Below are 12,313 nucleotides of genomic sequence, written 5' to 3' on the forward strand. Positions count from 1 at the left end.
TGGACCTCCCTCAACCCTACCCCATCCCACCTATCTAGGTCACCACAGAGTGCCGAGCTGAGCTCCCAGTGCTATACAGCAGGTTCCCACTAACTGTTTCACACATGGGAGTTTTTTTTTCTTTACATTTATGTTACTTCCTATATTTATTTGTAAAGTCTTGAGTAGTCACTTTGGTTAAACAAGTAACTAAGTATTGTTTCATAGAGATTTTTGAGCCTAGTTAATCAAGTGTTCAAACCTTTTGACTGACATTTTTAATAACATTGCCTTTTCAAATCGAATCATAAAGAAATCCTGTGGCTCTCAAACAGACATTGCAATTTCCCAGAAAAATCAGAATGGGTTGATTCTTTCCAATTATAAAAAAAGAGGTGCCAAAAATAATGAAATTTATTTGATATGTTAAGTTGCACAAAAGCATTGTCAAATAAAAAGAGATATTTAACCTACCCTAGGTTATATCTGTATGGATAAAATGTTATTAACATAAATAATTTAGAAATTTTCTGATATTTCTAGAAGTTTGCCAGGAAATTACTTCCCTGTCTGTCACATGCCCCGGTGCTTCTTTGCCTATTAGACAACTACAATACAATCTTATCAGTCATAATTCCTGCCACTATTTTTAAAGGTCTTACGCCACAAAAATAACTATATTTTCCTGTCATTTGTGTCAGTTTTTGTAATGCACTCTCACCAGGTCTCCGATAGCTATTCTACGTCTTTGTCCTCCACTGACAGTTTTTATTTCACTCTATTCTTTCCTGGAAGCATCTTTAATCAACTACAGGCCAAAGTGCTTTGTCCTCAATAAAAACGATGGCCTTAGACATTTTATAAACCCACCGGCTTCTCCACAAGAATTCTGGAGAGCTCCACTCAGCCACGTGGTACTGTCTCCGTTAGGCAAGGGATGCCTTCAGACCCCTACCCAGTGCACCTGTTAGCGTCCTTTCCATGGATTTCTAATGCCATCCCTCGTTGTTAGGCAGAGCAAAAAATTCTGACATGAGGACGCTAAGACTCTGAGCTCCCAAAGCAGGGAGCACAGGTTTGATCCCTGATCAAGGAACTAGATCCCACATGCCACAAATAGAGTTCAAATGCCAAAGCTAAAGATCCCGCATGCCCCAACTAAGACCCGGCACAACCGAATAAATAAATAAATAAATAAATATATATATATATATATATATATTTTAATTATGACATGGGACAGAATGGACAAACAAAAATTATTATGGTTTTGTTTCTAGACATAAGGAAGAACTATTTTCTATTTCCTCTTTATCTGCGGCTCGTAACAATTTGGAAGACTGTACTTTTATAAACAGAAATGAAACGTTTATTTTTTTCTACCTGACTGGTCTTCGCAGACTGAAAAAACTCCTGTCAGATATTCTTATTTTCATGGCAAGATAATTATTTACATAAGTTCAATAAGAGTCTATCCTCCTTGTAACAGGACATAATTGAAAACATTGGTTACAGAACCAAGTCAAGACATTGACTGGAATGTCATATGAAATAATGTGCTCAGATTCACATGTGGCCAATTTGAAGGAACTGAGGTTGACTTTGGGCTTCCCTGGTGGCTCAGACAGTAAAGAATCTGCTTGCAATCAGGGAGACCTGGGTTCAATTCCCAGGTTGAGAGGATCCCCTGGAGGAGGGCATGGCAACCCACCCCAGTATTCTTGCCTGGAGAACCCCTGTGAACACAGGAGCCTGGCAGACTACAGTCCATGGGTTTGCAAAGATTTGGACATGACTGAGTGACTAAGCACACACACAAGGTTGACTTTATGGACCAATGCTCACGAAGCCCTCTTGGGAGAACATTCCTGGTCTCCAGCTCACAGGGTTGGAGGGGAGATCATTTCCTGGGAGGCCCAGGAAGCAGGATATTCTGGGGTTCTCAAAGAAGGATTCACCCACCTCTACAGGTACTGCAGGCAAATTCTGGTGTTAAGTTATTTTTTTTTCTCTTTTTTAAAAAAATATGTATTCTAACTATTTTTATTAGGCTGAGCCAGATCTTAGCTGCAGCATGTGGGATCTCTGATCTTCACTGTAGCACAAGGGATTTTCAGTTATGGCCAGGGATTGAACCTGGGTCCCCTGCACTGGGAGTGTGAAATCTTAGTCACTGGACCATCAGGTACACCCCCTGACATCAAGTTCTTTGCTTAGCTTCCTAGCTTCAAGAGCTTTTAAAAGTTTAACTTGAGATCACATGTGGAAGGTTCCAGCAAAGCAAACCCCAACAGGCCCATGTGACCAGTTACCATTTTTGCTGCACTTTTGTGAACAATCAGGCCAAATCTAACGAGAGCAGACTTTTGTAAATGAGAATAATCTAACTTTGATTATCTTTGATTGAGAAGGGGAGTGACTTGGAGAGAAATTTCACATTTCGGTGGAAAACTATATCACACCCTATGGGTTATCAGATTCTGGTCCTGCTCACCATCTTTGAGGCTTTGAAAGATACCTGCTAACTGGATGGAATCCTGCCAAGTTTGTCAGACCCTACCAGAGTCTTGATTTTTCTAGTTTCCTTCAATATCTGGGTACAGTTCTTCAAATATTTCCAATTTTTCTTCCCCCTCATCTCTGAGAACTAAAAGCTGACTGCCCAGATCCTTACTAAGACTCTAGATTGTCTTGGAGCTAAACTTCTCCCTCAAAATCTAGCAAAGCTTTGTGAAGGAGGCCAGACAGCTAAATGCCAAAAGCTCAGCACTGGAGCCAGTCATGGATGGGCACCTTTCATCCTTAGCTGCTGCCGTGTGGATCTCTGGGAATGCACCACATCTTCTGCCTTCCACTCCAGGAAAAACCCTGGGACCGTGGGCAATTCTACCAAAACCTCTCTGATGTTTCTGCTGCCACCAAAAGCATTCAAACTGCAAACAAGTAAATCTGCCAGTTTGCCACTGACATGCTTATTCCACCATCTAAAGAGATTTGGAGATTTGGCCCAGCATCTAGAAATCATCTCTACTAAGTGTCCTCTGGAACTGGGTTTATAGTCTGCTCAAACCATTAGCCTTTTTTTTCTTTTATTTTCATAGAGATCCCCCTCATTAAATACCTAATGGCTCATGCCACCCATCATATATTCTCTACTAACAAGTCTCAACATGCTAGTCTTGCTGCTAAGTCGTTTCAGTCATGTCCGACTCTGTGCGACCCCATAGACGGCAGCCCACCAGGTTCCCCCGTCCCTGGGATTCTCCAGGCAAGAACACTGGAATGGCTTGCCATTTCCTTCTCCAATGCATGAAAGTGAAAAATGAAAGGGAAGTCGCTCAGTCGTGTCTGACTCTTAGCAACCCCATGGACTGCAGCCTACCAGGCTCCTCCATCAATGGGATTTTCCAGGCAAGAGTATTGGAGTGGGGTGCCATTGCCTTCTCCAATGCTAGTCTTAGCTGATCCTTAATAAACAAAAGATAATTGAATGGGAAATGGATACATAGTGTTCAGAGGAAAGAAAAATGTCTCTTATTCTTTGAACAAGAGGAGGATCTCACAAAGACTCTGTCTTTGACCAAATTCTAGACCAGGCCTCACCCTAACCCTAGTCCTGTCTTTGGCCTGCCAAGTCGTTTTACCAAAGAATCATGGTAAGCTCATTTAGCAAAAATCCCCCCTCCCTCAGAATCTCTCTTAGTAATTTTCCATCCACTGATCCCCTCACTCAGCTCATTGACTATAAATCTCCAGCTGTCTTTGCTACATTTGAAGCTGAATTCCATCTCTTAACCCTTATTGCAATAGTCTTAGAGAAAATCTTCCTTACCATTTTAACAAGCATCAGAATAATTTTTATTTAACACATCTACCATAATGCAATATAGTATTATACTGATATTGCTGTAAAATTATAATATGAATATCGATAGTAAAGTGTATTAGGAAACTGAGGTAAAGGCTTCCTAGCCCTACCCCTCCTGCCTTCACCAAATGTTGCTCTATTATGCTCTCACAAGTATGTTCTTTTTGCCATAAGAGATCCATGGTCAAAGGTAAGGTAGCGTGTGATACAGGAAAGAATATATCTGGTCTCTGGCTCCAGTTCCGGGTACAGAGCTTCAAAAGCCTTTGAAATTTCTGAGTGATAGGAGTGTCTTGTTATTCATAATGAACTCTTTTCCATCATGCCTGAGTTTGTGCTAATGTGATGACTTACGGTGGGCCCTTAGATAGTTTCAAGCAAGTGGCTGGCCACCCGAGGAAGGCCAAGCACATGGTTAAAGGGTCACAACTTTTAACCAGATCCCTGACCTCCGGGGAGAGAAGATGGACCAGAAACTGAGCTCAATTGTATGACAATGAGTTAATCAATTATGTGTGTGTAACAAAACCTCAATGAAATCTCCAGCTTTATTGAAGTTGAAGTGGGGAGACCTTCTTGGTTGTTGAACCCACTGATATGCTGGGAAAGTGATGTTTCTGCTCTCAAGGTGAGAACTTTGTCCTGTGTATCTTCTCCCAGGTCTGCAGCAGACCCGGGAGGCACAGCACGTGGCCTAAGTCTTCCTAGTCCTCTAAGGAGATTGCCATTAGCCCCACCATAGAGCCACTGAGCAGACAACCCACAAACTGGAGAACAATTATACCAAAGAAGTTCTCAGACTGTTACAAAAGTTCTAGGGCCCTCAACAGATTCCCCAACCTGGGGATCTGGCAAAGGGACTGAAAACCCCCAGGAAATTTGACTTTGGAGGCCAGTGGGATTTGATTACAGAACTTCCACAGGATTGGAGAAACAGACTGTTGGAGGGCACAAACAAAACCTCGTGTGCACCAGGATCCAGGAGAAAGGAGAGTGACCCCACAACAGACTGAGCCAGACTTGCTTGTGAGTGTCCAGGCGTCTCTGGCAGAGGCATGGGTGGACAGTGGCCTGCTGTGGGGTCAGAGGCTCTGAATACAACAGTGCCAGCATAGTCCTTTTGAAGGAGGTCGCCATTACCACGTTACCCCAACCGTAGTTTGGCCTTAGGGCAAACAACAGGGAGGGAGCACAGCCCTGCCCAACAGAAAATTGGATTAAAGATTTACTGAGCATGGCCCTGCCCAACAGAACAAGACCCAGATTACCCCAGAGCCAGTCCTTCCCATCAGAGAGCTTCTACAAGCTTCTTATCCATCAGAGAGAAGACAGAATGAAAACCACAGTCACAGAAAACTAACCAAACTGATCACATAGATAGATCACAGCCTTGTCTAACTCAATGAAACTATGAGCCATGCTGTGTAGGCCAACCAAGGTCATGGAGAGTTCTGAAAAAACATGGTCTAGTGGAGGAGGGAATGCCAAACAGCTTCAGTATTCTTGCCTTGTGAACCCCATGAACAGTATGAAAAGGCAAAGACAGGACACTGAAAGATGAACTCCCCAGGTCAGTAGGTGCCCAATATGCTACTGGAAAAGAGTGGAGAAATACCTCCAGAAAGAATGAAGAGACGGAACCAAAGCAAAAACAATGCCCAGTTGTGGATGTGACTGGTGATGAAAGTAAAGTCTGATGCTGTAAAGAGCAATATTGCATAGGAACCTAGAATGTTAGGTCCATGAATCAAGATAAATTGGAAGTGGTCCGAGAGATGGAGATGGCAAGAGTGAACATCAACATTTCAGGAATCAGTGAACTAAAATGCACCGGAATGGCAAATTTAATTCAGATGACCATTATAATCTACTACTGTGGGCAAGAATTCTTTGGAACAAATGGAGTAACCCTTATAGTCAACAAAAGAGTCCAAAATGCAGTACTTAGGTGAAATCACAAAAACAGCTGAATGATCTTGGTTCGTTTCCAAGGCAAACAAATCACTTAATATTACAGTAATCCAAGTCTATGCTCCAACCAGTAATGCTGATGAAGATGAAGTTGAACAGTTCTATGATGACCTACAAGACCTTTTAGAACTAATACCAAAAAAATATGTCCTTTTCATCATAGGGGACTGGAATGCAAAGTAGGAAGTCAAGAGAAAAGACCCTGGTGCTGGGAAAGATTGAAGGTGGGAGAAGGGGACTATAGAGGATGAGATTGTTTGATAGCATCACTGACTCGATGGACATGAGTTTGAGCAAACTCCGGGAGATGGTGATGAACAGGGAAGCCTGACATGCTGCAGTCCATGGGGTCTCAAAGAGTCAGACATGACTAAGTGACTGAACTGAACTGAAAGACACATTCCAGGAATTCAGGACAATGGAGCAGGATGTTTACTGAAAACAAGACCAAGGTCTCAGAGTTCTACACTGACTGCCTAGTAATTTCTACCTCACTAGTATATGTGGAACACTTAATTGAGCCATTAGTGTTAAGGCTACTCTTGTCTATTTTTGTTGCAGTTATTTCTGCTCTCAGAGAATACACTGAGAACACATCCCAAGCCTCTTCACCTTCAGGGAAGTGGGTTTGAGACTTTTTCTCTTGTCTCCTCATGAATAAGTCCCTTTCTCTGCTGCAGAGCTCAGCATCTCACCAATTGGCTTGCTGTATGTCAGGCAAATGTTTTGGTAACAGAGGTTGCAGGTGGGGATTTTGCCTCTGGGGCCTCCCACGCAGGTGCCTTTTCCCTCAGGGTGTGCTCTTCTTCTGGGCAAGAGTCCAAGACACCTGTTCACAAGAATGGCCCCCATCAGGCAGGAGTGGGATTCCCTCTAAAGGGGCCCCTGGACAAGGGACATTGGCTGCAGAACCAAACTAAGAAGGAGTCACTTTTGTCGGGGACAAAATGGAGTTGGCCAGTGCAGGTACATTAAAGAAATGAAACCTCATCTCACTGGATGTAAGTTGCAGGAATTTACAACTCTCCCTGGGATCAACAAAGGACATCAACCAATCCCCAACACCAAGTCTGTTCATGCCATTGGGTCTCCTGTTTCCCTGACTCAGCGAACCTGATCCCAATAAGAAAGAAGGCCATTAGGCAGCCAGTTAGCTGGAAAAGACAAATAACTTCTGTATTCACCTTACAAAAGTCTCTCAGCTTGTGAGCTACTCAGAGCTCAAGGCTCCTGTGCCCTTGAATCTCTTGGCTCACAGGTCAAAATCTTGGCAGCAAACTCATCTTTCTGCTCTATTTTACTCGATGCACTGAGTTTTATTTTTGACAGAGCCCTGTGTTAACATCTGACATACAGCAAGCCAAATGATGAGATGCCAAGGTTTGCAGCAGAGAAGAGTTTATCCACAATGTAGTCAAGTGAAGAGATGGGAGGGTAAGTTTCAGATCACATTCCTCAAAGGTAAGGAAGTTGGGATATTTGTGGAGTAAAGAAGCAGGGTGGTCTTAGGTGTGGGGAGAGGTGATGGAAGCAGGGAAATGGTGAGGTGATTGGTGCTCTGCGCAGGTATATCTGAATTACTTGCTTTTTCGTGGGATGCATGCTTACAAATGGAGGTGCTTAGCTGTTGGGAGCCGTGTTAGGCATTACTGACAAAATGGAAGCACAGCCCCAACCCCCTCTCCTCATCCCACAGGCACGGTCCCGGGATGAAGGAGTTAGGTTTTGTGATTCTGACTTGCTCTTTCCTTTCTTTGGTTGAGTTGGCTGGAAAGAATGTTAAGGTACTTAATGTTCTTGAGAGAAGCATGAGAAAGCACAAAGCCTTCTGCAGTTGTGCCCAGAAAATAATATATAAAGCAACCATTGACATTTGTTCAAGGATTTTTACAAAGAATGTCCCGGGATGAGCACATAGGCCGTAGCTTGAGGCCATGGGAAGGATTGTTATCTGAGACCTGTGTGAGGGAAATGTTTATGGCAAAGGAAGTTTGCTGAGTTTAGGGTTTAGGAATAATTAAGAATAGTTAGAAGCCTTTTTAGGAGATAGTGAGCTTAGGATACTAGGGGCAAGCAGGATTTAGAAAGATAAGAAATAAACTGAGGAATGTGGTATGCAGCCCAGACATAAGCATGAGTTACAATGTAATCACAAGTAAACAGGATTCTGACAGAATCACAGAAGCAGGAACTCTGTTTGAAGGGCAACAATGAGACAACAAATCTGGGTGAGGGGGAACTGAAAATGTCAAACCTCTGACCTAATGCTTTTGTCAAAGTATAAAAGAAGACCTGATGCTTTAAATAAACATGTAGTCCTGTACCTCGAGTCAGAGGTTACATCATTCTTTGCCAACACCGCTTATCCCTTTAGGCTGATTCCCTGGCTGCTGGAGCTGGACTCTGGCACTTAGCCTTATCCAAAGGTGGAGTTTTTGACCCTCTGGTATCAAAGATTGTTCTATGGATACCTGTGCAGACCCAGTTTTAGGGCCTGTGGCACCAACCAGTCTTAGCCAGCTCAAACTGGTCAAGAGTTGACTCTTAAGTTCCTAAAGAACAACTTAAGCCCCATTACTACAGCAAACGTATGTCAGAGGTGTTATCTACTGGGGTAATTAAGGAGTCTTGTGATATATTAATATTACCTAGGCTACTTGAAACTTGGAGGCTGTGGTATTAAAGACAGGGAGAAAATAGTTAATGTGAGCTTAATCAGTGAAGACAGGCTACAAGCAGAGGGCTGTTCTGAAAGGCAAGCTCAAGAATTTGAGCTGTCTTTTCTGAAACCCCTTTCTGCATCATATGCCTCAACATGCAAGTCCTGAAATCATGGGGGCTGGCCTTGGCCAAGTAGGGCAGAGCCTGGGGGATGGAGAGTGCCTCTGTGCCTTGACCTTCAAGACTTAGCTCCTGGGCCCCCTCCTGCAAGGATTGAGGACTGGGACCACTGAGTGACCCCCTGAGTGCTGCCTTTAATGAGCTGCGTGGTCAGAGATGAGGCATCCAGTTAAATTTGAATTTCAGATGAACAACAGACAACTTTTTAATATGAGTGTCTCACACAGCATTTAAAAAACTCAAAATTAATGGAGCACCCCAGCTTATTTTGTTCATTTAAAAAACACGTTTATTCATTTGGCCACTCCAGGTCTTAGTTGTGGCACATGGGATTTTCAGTCTTCACGTGGGCACGTGGTATCTTCAGTTGCAGCATGTGAACTCTTAGTTGGGCCATGGGAGATATAGTGCCCTGACCAGGGGTGGAACCCACGCCCATTGCATTAGGAGTGCAGAGTCTCACTGTACCACAGTGAAGTCCCCCAGTTTCTTTATTTTTGCTAAACTTGGCAACACTATCCCCATGCCCTCAGAGCTTGGCACAGACCCAGGGATCCCTACAATCTAGAGACAGATTCCTCTGCCAAGCACTGGACTAAGGTGCAGCAACTGGAACACATTGCACTGGATAATTATTTCTCCTCCCTTACCAGGTTCTGGGAAGAGAACACTGTAATGAAAGACAGACTAACTGGAGAAAAACCAAGTGAAGTTTAGGAACATGTACACAGATAATCACGATGGTGTGATCACTCACCTAGAGCCAGGCATCCTAGAATGTGAAGTCAAGTGGGTCTTAGAAAGCATCACTACAAACAAAGCTAGTGGAGGTGATGGAATTCCAGTGGAGCTATTTCAAATCCTGAAAGATGATGCTGTGAAAGTGCTACACTCAATATGCTAGCAAATTTGGAAAACTCAGCAGTGGCCACAGGACTGGAAAAGGTCAGTTTTCATGCCAGTCCCAAAGAAAGCCAATGCCAAAGAATGCTCAAACTACCACACAATGGCACTCATCTCACATGCTAGTAAATTAATGCTCAAAATTCTCCAAGCCAGGCTTCAGCTATACTTGAACCGTGAACTTCCAGATGTTCAAGCTGGTTTCAGAAAAGGCAGAGGAATCAGAGATCAAATTGCCAACATCTGCTGGATCATGGAAAAAGCAAAAGAGTTCCAGAAAAACATCTATTTTTGCTTTATTGACTATGCCAAAGCCTTTTTCTGTGTGGATCACAATAAACTGTGGAAAATTCTGAAAGAGATGGGAATACCGGACCACCTTGCCTCTTGAGAAACCTATATGCAGGACAGGAAGCAACAGTTAGAACTGGACATGGAACAACAGACTGGTTCCAAATAGGAAAAGGAGTACGTCAAGGTTGTATATTGTCACCCTGTTTATTTAACTTCTATGCAGAGTACATCATGAGAAACGCTGGGCTGGAAGAAGTACAAGCTGGAATCAAGATTGCTGGGAGAAATATCAATAGCCTCAGATTGATTCCAAAGAGTTGACTCATTGGAAAAGACTCTGATCCTGGGAGGGACTGGGGGCAGGAGGAGAAGGGGACGACAGAGGATGAGGTGGCTGGATGGCATCACTGACTTGATGGACATGAGTTTGGGTGAACTTCGGGAGTTGGTGATGGACAGGGAGGCCTGGCGTGCTGCAGTTCACAGGGTCGCAAAGAGTCAGACCCGACTGAGCGACTGAACTGAACTGAACTGATGGGTGTATATGTATGCGTGTATATTCAGTCACACTTTTTAGTGTTATAAACCTCTGCCTCTACGATGGGCTTCTGCAGTTCTGTGGAGATTTCCTTTTTTTCCCATTTTCGTTCTTCTTCGATTTTTTACTTTCCTCTTTTTCCAATTTTCAATTTTTGAAACATATCATATATTTCTACATGTATTCCTTCTTTGCCTTTCTGACTATTCTGTTCCCCTTGCAGTTACGCTTTAATGTATGTAAATCTTCATCTACCTCTATTTAACTGTGCACATCTATTCTTTCTTTTCTTTCTTTCCTTTCCTCTCAACATATCTGTGAGTTGTGTTTTCATGGCTTTATTCCCCACTTGGCACCTTGCTTTAGTTTTGTTTTCCAGTTCGTGCTTTAGTTAGTTTTCTTAACTGGTAAATATAATTTTTAATTTCCTTTGTTTGCCGGGTCAGTCTACTGTATTTTATTTTTGCTGGACTATTTTCATTAGCTCATGGGTGTATATGTGTACATTCCATTATTTTAATCCTTATATGCCTGATTTTGTAACTGCCAAACCCCATTTGTGTGGGGTTATTTGTTTGTGGATTTTTGTTTTAATCTCACTGAATGCCATAACAAACCACTTGCGGAATCTTGTTCCTGACCAGAGATCAAGCCTTGAGCCTTTGGAGTGGGAGCACTGACTCCAAGACCCTAGACTACCAGAGAACTAGCCCAAGGGAGTATCAAATGGTGTGAAGTCACACAAAGGAAACCACTTGAATACAAGACCCAGCATCACCCAACCACCAGTAGCACCCTGGGCAACATGTCTCATCTAAATAACGAACAAAACAGAAATACAAACCCAATCATCAGCAGACAGGATTACCACTTCACTCAGCCTTGCCCATCAGAGGAAAAACAAACAAACAAAAACTCAGCACAAATCTCACCCAAAGAAAAGCTTACACAAACCACTGGACCAACCTTAGGAAGGCAGAAACCAAAAGGAAGAAAGAATTCAACCTTGAATTCTCCTGGGAAAAGGAGACCTCAAACACAATAAATTAAAAAAAAAAAATCATGAAAAGGCAGAGAAATACTACACATATGAAAGAACAAGCTAGAAACACAGAAGTCCAAATGAATGAAGAAGAAATAGACAAACTACCTGAAAAAGAATTACAAATAATGATAGTAAAGACGATCAAAAACCTTGAAGACACAATGGAGAAAATGCAAGATTCAATCAACAAAGACCTAGAAGAATAAAGAATAAACACACAGAGGCAAACAACACAATTACTGAAATTAAAAGTATTCTAGAAGGAATCAATAGCAGAATATCTGATGCAGAAGAACGAATCAGTGAGCTGGAACATAAAATGGTGGAAATAACTTCTGAAGAGCAGAATAAAGTAAAAAGAATGAAAACCACTGACGACAGTCTCAGACACCTCTGGGACAATATTCAACTCACCAGCATTCGAATTATAGGGGTCCCAGAAGAAGAAGAGAAAAAGAAAGGGTATGAGAAAATTTTTGAAGAGATTATACTTGAACATTTTCCCAACAAGGAAAACGAAATAGTCAATCAAGTCCAAGAGGCACAGAGTCCCATACAGGGTAAACCCAAGGAGAAACATGCCAAGACACATACTAATCAAACTAACAAAGACTAAACACAAAGAACGCATATTAAATGCAGCAAGGGAGAAGCAACAAGTAACATACAAAGGAAACCCCATACGCTTAACAGCTGATCGTTCAGCAGAAACTCTGAAGGCCAGAAGGGAATGGCAGGATATATTTCAAGTACTGAAAGGAAAAAAATCTACGACCAAGATTACCGAGCCAGCAAGGATCTCATTTCTTAACAGAATTCAGTACCATCAGATCAGCTTTACAATAAACATTAAAGGGACTTATATAGCCAAGAA

This window comes from Bos indicus x Bos taurus, chromosome 14, assembly GCF_003369695.1.
Source record: "Bos indicus x Bos taurus breed Angus x Brahman F1 hybrid chromosome 14, Bos_hybrid_MaternalHap_v2.0, whole genome shotgun sequence".
NCBI lineage: Eukaryota > Metazoa > Chordata > Mammalia > Artiodactyla > Bovidae > Bos > Bos indicus x Bos taurus.